Below are 8726 nucleotides of genomic sequence, written 5' to 3' on the forward strand. Positions count from 1 at the left end.
GTATAGATTGGAATTTTCCATTCATTTGGCTTTAAATTTCAGTGGAATTTTTCCCAAAAATGTGCTACTGCAACAAAATTTTGGTCTAGCCCATACAGACGCAAATGGCTTTCCATTAAGAGTGGCATCCTCTGGCCCACGTGCTTTGGCTGAGGGTCCATGATGAGCTTGGGATGTCATGTTCTGCCACCAAAGTTGTTTTTAGTGCAGCAGTGTCAATTCCTTCAACACATCCATGCAGTGTTGTGCAATCTGGTAGCATCCTGCAAAAAATGAACGTTCGGAGAACAGAAGCTGCTGCTTGTCTTAGCTAATGAAATGACAACTTACTCAAAATACTTTCAAGCTTGTGCTGAACGTGGATCATAAAGACTGCTTTTGTAAGAGACATGCAGCTGGAAGGGGTCTCAAGTAATCTCCCATTGCACACTTGGATCAAGCAGCAGTCCTGGATTAGTGTTTGCAGATAACAATGGTTCCAGCTGCTCATTTCAGACCTTCAAAAATTCCAAGAAAATAAAAATAATTGTTGTGCTAACTGGCTTCACAATACAAAAATCTGCTGAGTGTCTCAAGGGACACCACAAACAGCACCACAGCCACCAGCACACCCTCTGCAAGGGGCTGTGGGGTGGACATCCCCACCTCTTGTGTGTGAGGAGTTACGTCAGACAGAGCCCAAATCCCCCTGCCAATGTGGTGAGCTAAGTGCTAAATCTAACACATCATAAAGTGGCAAATATCTTTGGAAACCAATACAGCACCCTAATTTGAGATGAGATGGAGACCTTGTTCTGTTACTAACAATAAACCAGGAGATGTTTGTCTCCCAGCAGAAGCAAAAATAAATATATTGGGACTCCTGCTTGGCCAGAGGTCTATGGGACACCGAGATGGATGCTTCAAGTTCCGCATGCACAAATGGAAAGTGTTCACGGCATTCATTCATCTTTTTGTACAGAACATGCCTCTCCTGGCATGTATGTATTGGGAAAGTTACCCTGTCCTAAATAACAGGCTGTCTGCAAATAAATTATTACCTGTCTGTTTATTCACAGGAGGATCCATACCTCATTTCAGAGGAGGGTTGATGGAAGCCTCTATTCTCTTCTCTGAGGGGAAATTACTTCCTCTCCCCCTACAGAACACCCAAATCATTCCACCATCTCTGCCTGGGGTTGGTGGATTCAGCTTTCATACAAGCAATTGACCCAGTTCCCACATTGCCACTGTCAAACTAACCCAGTAGCTTCATTTACATAATGCAAGTGCTGATAGAGACACCTCTCCTTTGAATCCCCACCTCTAAATTGGTCCATCTCAAATGAGTCAGAGGCTTAGCATAAAACAAACCACTGTCTCCTAATATTTGGGAATTAACTCTGGAAGCAACAGCTGCTCTTTTCAGATCCCCTTTTTGAATACCCCATGTTATTTAGTTTCCTACAGATCAGTCAGTGCTCTCCCCCTTGGCCTGCGAAAATACCTCCTCTCCATTCAGAGGCACTTGAGCCTGATGTATTGCTAGTGGACAAAAATAGGTGCCCTACTTATGTCCTCAAAACCCTGTTGAAGGGATTAGTAGCCATGTGTTTCCATCCACCAGCTACATACATCTGGATCCTGCAGTGACCCAATATAAACCTAGTCATGGTGCCTCTGTTGTCTTAATGCACTCCTTGTCTTTAATAATGCTTTGAATACTACAAGTTCTTTTATAAATTTTCTACAAAAAAATACAATTCAGACCTGTTTTAATCCACCCTAAAATAAAAAAAAATTGAATTATCTGTATTTTGTACGCTCAATAGAAATAAATATTCTACATTATCCTCTAAAGGAAATAACGTCAAACCCTAGACTGCCACAGAGAATGTGGATTCTTCAATTGCTCATGAAGAATATGCTGGACACTGATTACTGCTGCTAACTTCACAACACCCTCACAAAGTGCAGCTGAAGCAACAGTGGGCAATTAAAGTAACTGTGTTCTTGAAAGCTATTGAGAAATGAATGACAAAATGACTCAGAATGCACCCTGAAATTGTCTTGAATTCTGAAGACCTCACAGTACTACGTAAATTCAACAAGTTACATTCAATCTAACTGCAATTATGGCAGAGTGAGTCAGACAACCTTTTCAGGGGCAATTCATTTTCTTATATACACTCATACACATCGCCAGAGTTATGAACAGACATTTTGGTTACATGGGAGAACTGTACTTGGCTTCAGGTACACAAAAGCAAGATGAGGACAAGCTCAACATTCTTGCAAAAGAAAATGGCATCACCAGCAGCAAAGTGTTCACATCCTTAACTTCTAGAGTTGGGAGCATGCAGTTAGTATCAGCTAAATCTGTGCTCTAGCCACTTTGAAGCACAAGGATGAAGGCTTGGTAACTTATTCAATACAGGAGTCAAGTGAACACCTAAACCTTTAGCTACCATTTTCTAGATTCAAAGCCAAGTCAGAAGAAAGAACTCACATTTGTATGCATGTGTGAAAATCTTTCTTACAGTACTTAGTTTATGCTTTGAGGGATAATCACAGTAAATTCTAGGAACCAATCTACTTGAATGAGATTAAAAAAACTTGTCTACTGTCAAATTTTGTTTTTTCCATTCACAAATGACATACTCCTGTTCCACTTTCAATATTGCTTTATGATTCAGAATCAGCAAATAAAAAGAACTAAACAGGCTATTGGTGATATAGAAACACGTGAATTCTAGGAGAAAAGGGCTCGAAGGGCATGCTAAGTATTGTCTTCTAGCACAGTGGAGCCAAGTACATGATTTTGCCCTCTTCAACCAGCAGCAAGTGAGAAAGGCAACATATTTTGCTCTGGAGGACATACACAAATATGCACTGAGAGAAAAAAAAAAAAAAGTTACACAATAATATCAACTGACTCCAAATATCCAAGCCCCTCCTTCTTATTACAGAAGGCTGGATCCCTATGCCATACATCATTTTCAGCTGCAGTTGAAGGTAGAGCTTTTTTTCCCCACAAGCTCCAACTAAAATTTGCTTGTTGGAGTTCAGATTTCTTTCCCAAATCTAAAATTAACCTTTCTGCAATCATATTATGGAAGAAAAACAACAAAAGACTGTTAAAATGAGCAGACCTCTGATTTGTAAACATTACCAAGCAAGTACATGGGGGAGGGAAGGCAAATAATTCCAAGTCTCTGCAAGATTGTATGGGAGGAAGGCCTGTAGTGTCTGTGTTCACAAGTTCTATGTGCTGAGATTTCATCAGAGCAGTGGAAATGACTCCATCACCTTCTTTGATCTTTATGTTCTGGTTATCTTAATCCTTCCATATTTGTCAGAGTCAGCACTGGAGGATGATGTCAGTTACAATGGCTATCTAAATATATTTTAGCACCTACTGTAAAACACCAGGAGGAAGCTATTAATAATAAGTAAATAAATATCTTGGCTCTTAAGGAACAACAAAGAAAACTTTTTAATTTACTCTGGTTAATTCACTACTATCTTCACATTGGTCTATAATTACAATGAAATTGACGATTAGAAGACATGGGATGAAAAGTCATCCCCACCTGGCCCTCACTCTGAAGAGGAGATAGGAAACTCCTCTCTTTCAGATGGAGTACAGAAGGCAGACAACTAGGAAAATAATAACTTTTCTCCAACATCTGTTTATAAATATCCACCATGCACTGTCTGCTCTCCTCATTCCTGGATACAAAAATACTTTGCTGATGACAATTCTTGTGCAAGGAGATTGCCTGGAGAGTGCTGATGTACAAATGAATTCACCAGAATGATTACTGCTGCTTCAGGCAGACATGCAATCAGTGATGTATAATACACAAACACATTTTGCTATAGCAACTCTCACACTGATATATGTTTGTACAGAGGCCCAAGCCCCAGTGGACTTGTTCAAACCTTCATGAAAAGTTACAGCTCACCAATAAAAGAGCAGGTACAACCCTGTGAGAGTGAGATGGCCAAGGCTCTGTATATTGCATGAATTTCTTGTCACTTGGGAATGAAACAAGTGATGGGAAATAGTTTGAGGGAAATTCAATGTGACTAAAACTGTCCAGAACTAAATAAATAACAAATGTATTCATGAAAACCCAAGTTGTCCTGTGGCACTGCACAGAAATCAGTAAATGTGGAGTTACTGCTCTCCTTGAACCATTAGATCATCTCTGCTGAGGTATGCAGACTTCGTACACCATATATCCAGTACTGGCTGGCACGAGATTATTCCATAAAAAGCAAGCAGATGAATTTGCGTGCATCCGTAGATAAGTGGCAACAAAATCACAAGAAGAAACACACTGAAAATGTTCCTGTGTTCCTGAAATAATTTCCCATCTTCAGGGTACCCCATATGTTATCTTTTAATGGAAGAAAATCATACAAACACTAATACTGATTAATGCTAAGCATGTGCTTTATTCCATAAAGCCTATCGCCCCTGTATAAAGAGTTACAGCATAATCCTCTGGGCTTTTTTTCAGGGGTGTTGTCATTCTTTGGAATTCATTGAAATCATAAACCAAAAATACTATGTGCCAAGCACCTGACATATGTATGGAATAAAATGTGCAGTGTTTTTAACTTCTGAATTAAAATCTCTTTATATTTACGTTTATGCTGAATAGAGAATTTAGATGAATGTCAGATGGTACATTTGGATTGAGTTTTCAGCAACCTACTGGTTATATCAATGTGTCCCTTAAAAGCATTCAGCTCAGTTATATACAAAGTTCAAAGAGATTTTAATATCAGTGAGGTAAAATCCCAGCAGAAATCAAAAATATTAGACACAGTCACACACAATGTACATGAGATAAATGACCATTTTTGAATAATCTCCACATTGCTGCTTCCTGATTGCTCGTGCCCATGTAAAGAGCACAAGTTCTTGAGTTCCTGCAGAGCATGATATACTAATCCTAAAATCTACTACAAACAAGCTGAGGAGGAATTTCTGCCGTATCCACTCCTATTCTTAACAGCATCAACATTTAATTGAATGTTATGGTGACAGATCACACACAGTCACTGTTGTTCTGTACCAGCTTGCAGAGAACAGTGGTTTCTGTCTGTCCAACCCCCTGACTCATGTTTTGAGGATTCTGTATCATGTGGTGAGGGTCATTCACATCACTCCTGAGGCACCACACAGTCAGCACAGATGAGGAGGTAGAAACAAAGCTGAACTTAAAATGACAAATTTAACACAATAGTTGCTGGATGGGAAGGGGAAAAAAAAAGATGTTCAGAGAAGGCTTGGTTTACTCCAGTTATAACTGAGAAAATGCCAGGCCAGCCTGGCTCATGCGCTATTAAAGTAGGAGGAAACAGGTGAGTCTATCTTGACTCTCTGAGAAGGCAGCTCCTGTCTGACTGTTTTCAATACTTGCTAAGTTAAAAAGAAATGAAGGTGGAATATTCACTTAAGCACTACTGAGGCCCTCAGTGAGCTGTGCAGTAGAGTGGCTGTGCAGGATACTGAAAGCCATAGCTATACAGAGAGAGCTGCAGAAGAAGGGATTCCCTTCCTTCAGAGCATACCCAGGGTGCCACGCCAGTTTTGCAGCCCATGTTTCAGGGGCTCACATTATAGCAGCACCTGAAAAGGTGAGACCATGTGGTGCAATCATGCAGGGGCCAGAGAGGCTATGTTTCCTGGCTTCTCCTCAGCAGAAGCAACAACAATTTGGTCAGCTCTCAGTTGCCAGCCTGCATATTATCTCCTCTGCAGGCAGAACATCCCAGGAAAGAAACACCCAAGCTGGCCCTACTCAGGGTAATGCATCTGTGGCTACATTAGCACATAAAATGGCTCTGAGATACACCCAAGAACAAGCAGAACCATACAGCTCGTGTTCACATGGGCAACTGCTCTAGGCGGCCCTGCTTGGGCAGATGGGTCGTACCAAATGACCTTCAGAGGTCCCTTACAGCCTCAGCCATTGTGATGCTGTGAGAAATTCACTTCCATATCCAGGCAAGATGATCATGTCTGTACTGCCTCCGGGGATGTTCACCAGCCCACACTCTCCAAGCTGTCCCAGTTCACCTTGCTTAGCAAGACTGATAATTAGCAGAAGAAAAAATCACACCAAGGAGCATGTGAATAAATAAGGGCAGCTATCCAGGCCTGTATTCTTTCCCTAATATTTTCAGTCCCGTTGATGTTCCCAAATCAGCTTTCTGTGGGCTGAGCCAGCTGGTATCAGCACATCCACAGCCCCAGGACCATGTGAACCTGAGCTACCTCTGTACTGTTACACCCCGTTCCCTCGTGTTCTGCTGCAGGAGGACAATTACAAATAATAAATATGTATATAAATATAAAAATAATTTTCACTGGCACAATGTCTCTGGTCCCATGTGAGCCAGTTTCCTAGCACCCACAGGACAGCCCCAAACAAGCACTCCTAACAGTACAGTGCAGAAATTCAAGCTGGCTTTGTGCAGAGCCACCTCAGGAAGCTGTAATGCCTGTGTTATGAGGGTCTTCCAGACCCACTTATCCTTAAACAATAAAATTCTAATACGATGTATCTTCAGCAGTAAGGAAACAAGTCATAGCTTAAGGTACCAATTGTCATTTAGGAAATAACTTACAGTAGAACAGATAAACTTTAATTTGATTTTTCAGCTTCCATTGCAGGAATTTTGTTTGATGTAGTTTCTCCATCCTTCATACGGATATTAAATGATGTAGGGCCTGATCCTGAAGCTTTTATGCCTTCTTTTATGTTGAGTGTCTGCTCCTGCTAGACAATGCGGTGTGTGTGTTCCTAAGATCTAAGTAACCATTTTCATCTCTGGTTTTGTATAATATTGATCATCTATTTCGTACTTTTGCCTTATTTCACTGGCAAAATCTCTCAAAGCCAAAGGAAATGAAACAATACTTCCCTCTACTGGAAGACCCAGGAATTCTGGAATTTAATCTGAAATGTTCAATTTTTCTGAGCTATTCTTGTTTGACTGACAGCAGCATAGAATGAAGAAAAAAGAAGGGAATTATAATGGTAGATTTTTTTGGTAAATACCCTTGGCCTAACGAATTGGAGACCTCATAGACTCTTCACTTTATAAGTTATAGTCAACGTACCTTGTTTACTATTTTCATTATTTACACACCTCTGAAAATGCTTGTGCCACTCAGATTATATGCTGAGATTTTTAAAATCTCACTGTGCACATAATGTGCTGAATCTGTTTCATGACTGTATTTTCTCAAGCTGCATTTGCATGGCTTATTTCATATCTCTAAAAGTCTTAGAGATATGAAAAAAATCAAAATACTGGCAATGAACATCTTTGACATTTCCATTGGAGGTGTGAGTCAATGGCAAGAACGTTGCTCCACTAGGCTGGAAGTGGTGAATCCCACTAGAGTTATGGGAACCCTGAGGTTTCCAGTGTTTTTTTATATATCAGTATCATATAAAGCAAGGTCAAGTATTCCACACCAGCTGTCCCATTCTTGTCTTCCTGGAATCATCTGTTGGCAGCTGTCCATAAGCTTTTCTATAGATAGAGAGCTTTCTATTGGTTGTAGGGCCAACAAGGAAATTTGATAATAGGGAGAATTTACACTGAGTAATTCCCAGATACCTCTGTTCCCAATTTTGTCTCTGTTAGGTTGTCTTCTGTCTCTCACAGGGATCTACACAATTACAGTACCTTGCATACCTTCTGAGTACACATAACTTAACTTCTATCATCAAATTAGGACCAAAAAAAGTAAGTCTGATCAACAGGCTTAACATCTACAAATATATCTTCACATGAAATCCAAAGTGTCCTGGATTGCTCTTTAACTGACAAAGTATCGTTATCTAACACCTATTTAACTGATGAGATAACAGATGAGGCATTTCAGCCACTAGCAAATGTTACCATTTCTGGGCTGAAACATAGAACAACACAACAGCAACATTACAGGCAGGAAAACAGCCACAAAATAGGTTTGTCAACTGAAACCTAAATGGATTTTAAGTAGGATTGCTGAGGTCACATCCTGATGCTGTCTTTAGTATACATCTAGCTCTTACTAAAGGAAAGCCTTTACTGATTTAGTAATCCATGTCTAAGGATGGCAGCTCTAATCCCAAGCTCATATTTTTCCAGGGCTCTGGAATTAACACCTGCCACTTTGGAAAAAAGGCTGTGGAGTCCCTCAGAGGCTAGAAGAAGTCAGGCTGCCCTCCTTAACTTCGTAAGGTTCACTTGATTCACTGTGTTAGCAAGTCAGCTTAAAAACAAAACAAAAGGTAATAACACAACTTGATTCATGGGTTTGACACACTCCACTGTGGATTCTTTCCCCCTTTTTGTATGGTTAGTCAGTTCCTCTGTTTTGCAAGGGACGTCAGATGCTGTGCTCCTTTTCCTGCATCCAGGAACATATTTGCCTCAAGTCTGAAAAGGAAGGAAAATGTACTGTTGCTAAAAATGACCACTCTGCCACTTCAGGCAGGTCATGAGCTCTTTATGCCAGCAGCTAAGCAGTCATGCTCAGCTAGCTCCATTCAACTAAATCAGATTGCATGTATGAGTAACTACTTATTCAGCCTTGTACAAAATTCAAAATCTGCTCATTTAAAGTCAGAATCAGATATGAGAAGACCAGAGTAGATCACAAGACCTAAATCACACTGTAGGAAAGGACTCTGTGTTCCCAATTATTCAGAGCAGTGGGACCTCAAGAG

Source organism: Tympanuchus pallidicinctus, unplaced genomic scaffold (assembly GCF_026119805.1).
Source record: "Tympanuchus pallidicinctus isolate F22 unplaced genomic scaffold, pur_lepc_1.0 scaffold8, whole genome shotgun sequence".
NCBI lineage: Eukaryota > Metazoa > Chordata > Aves > Galliformes > Phasianidae > Tympanuchus > Tympanuchus pallidicinctus.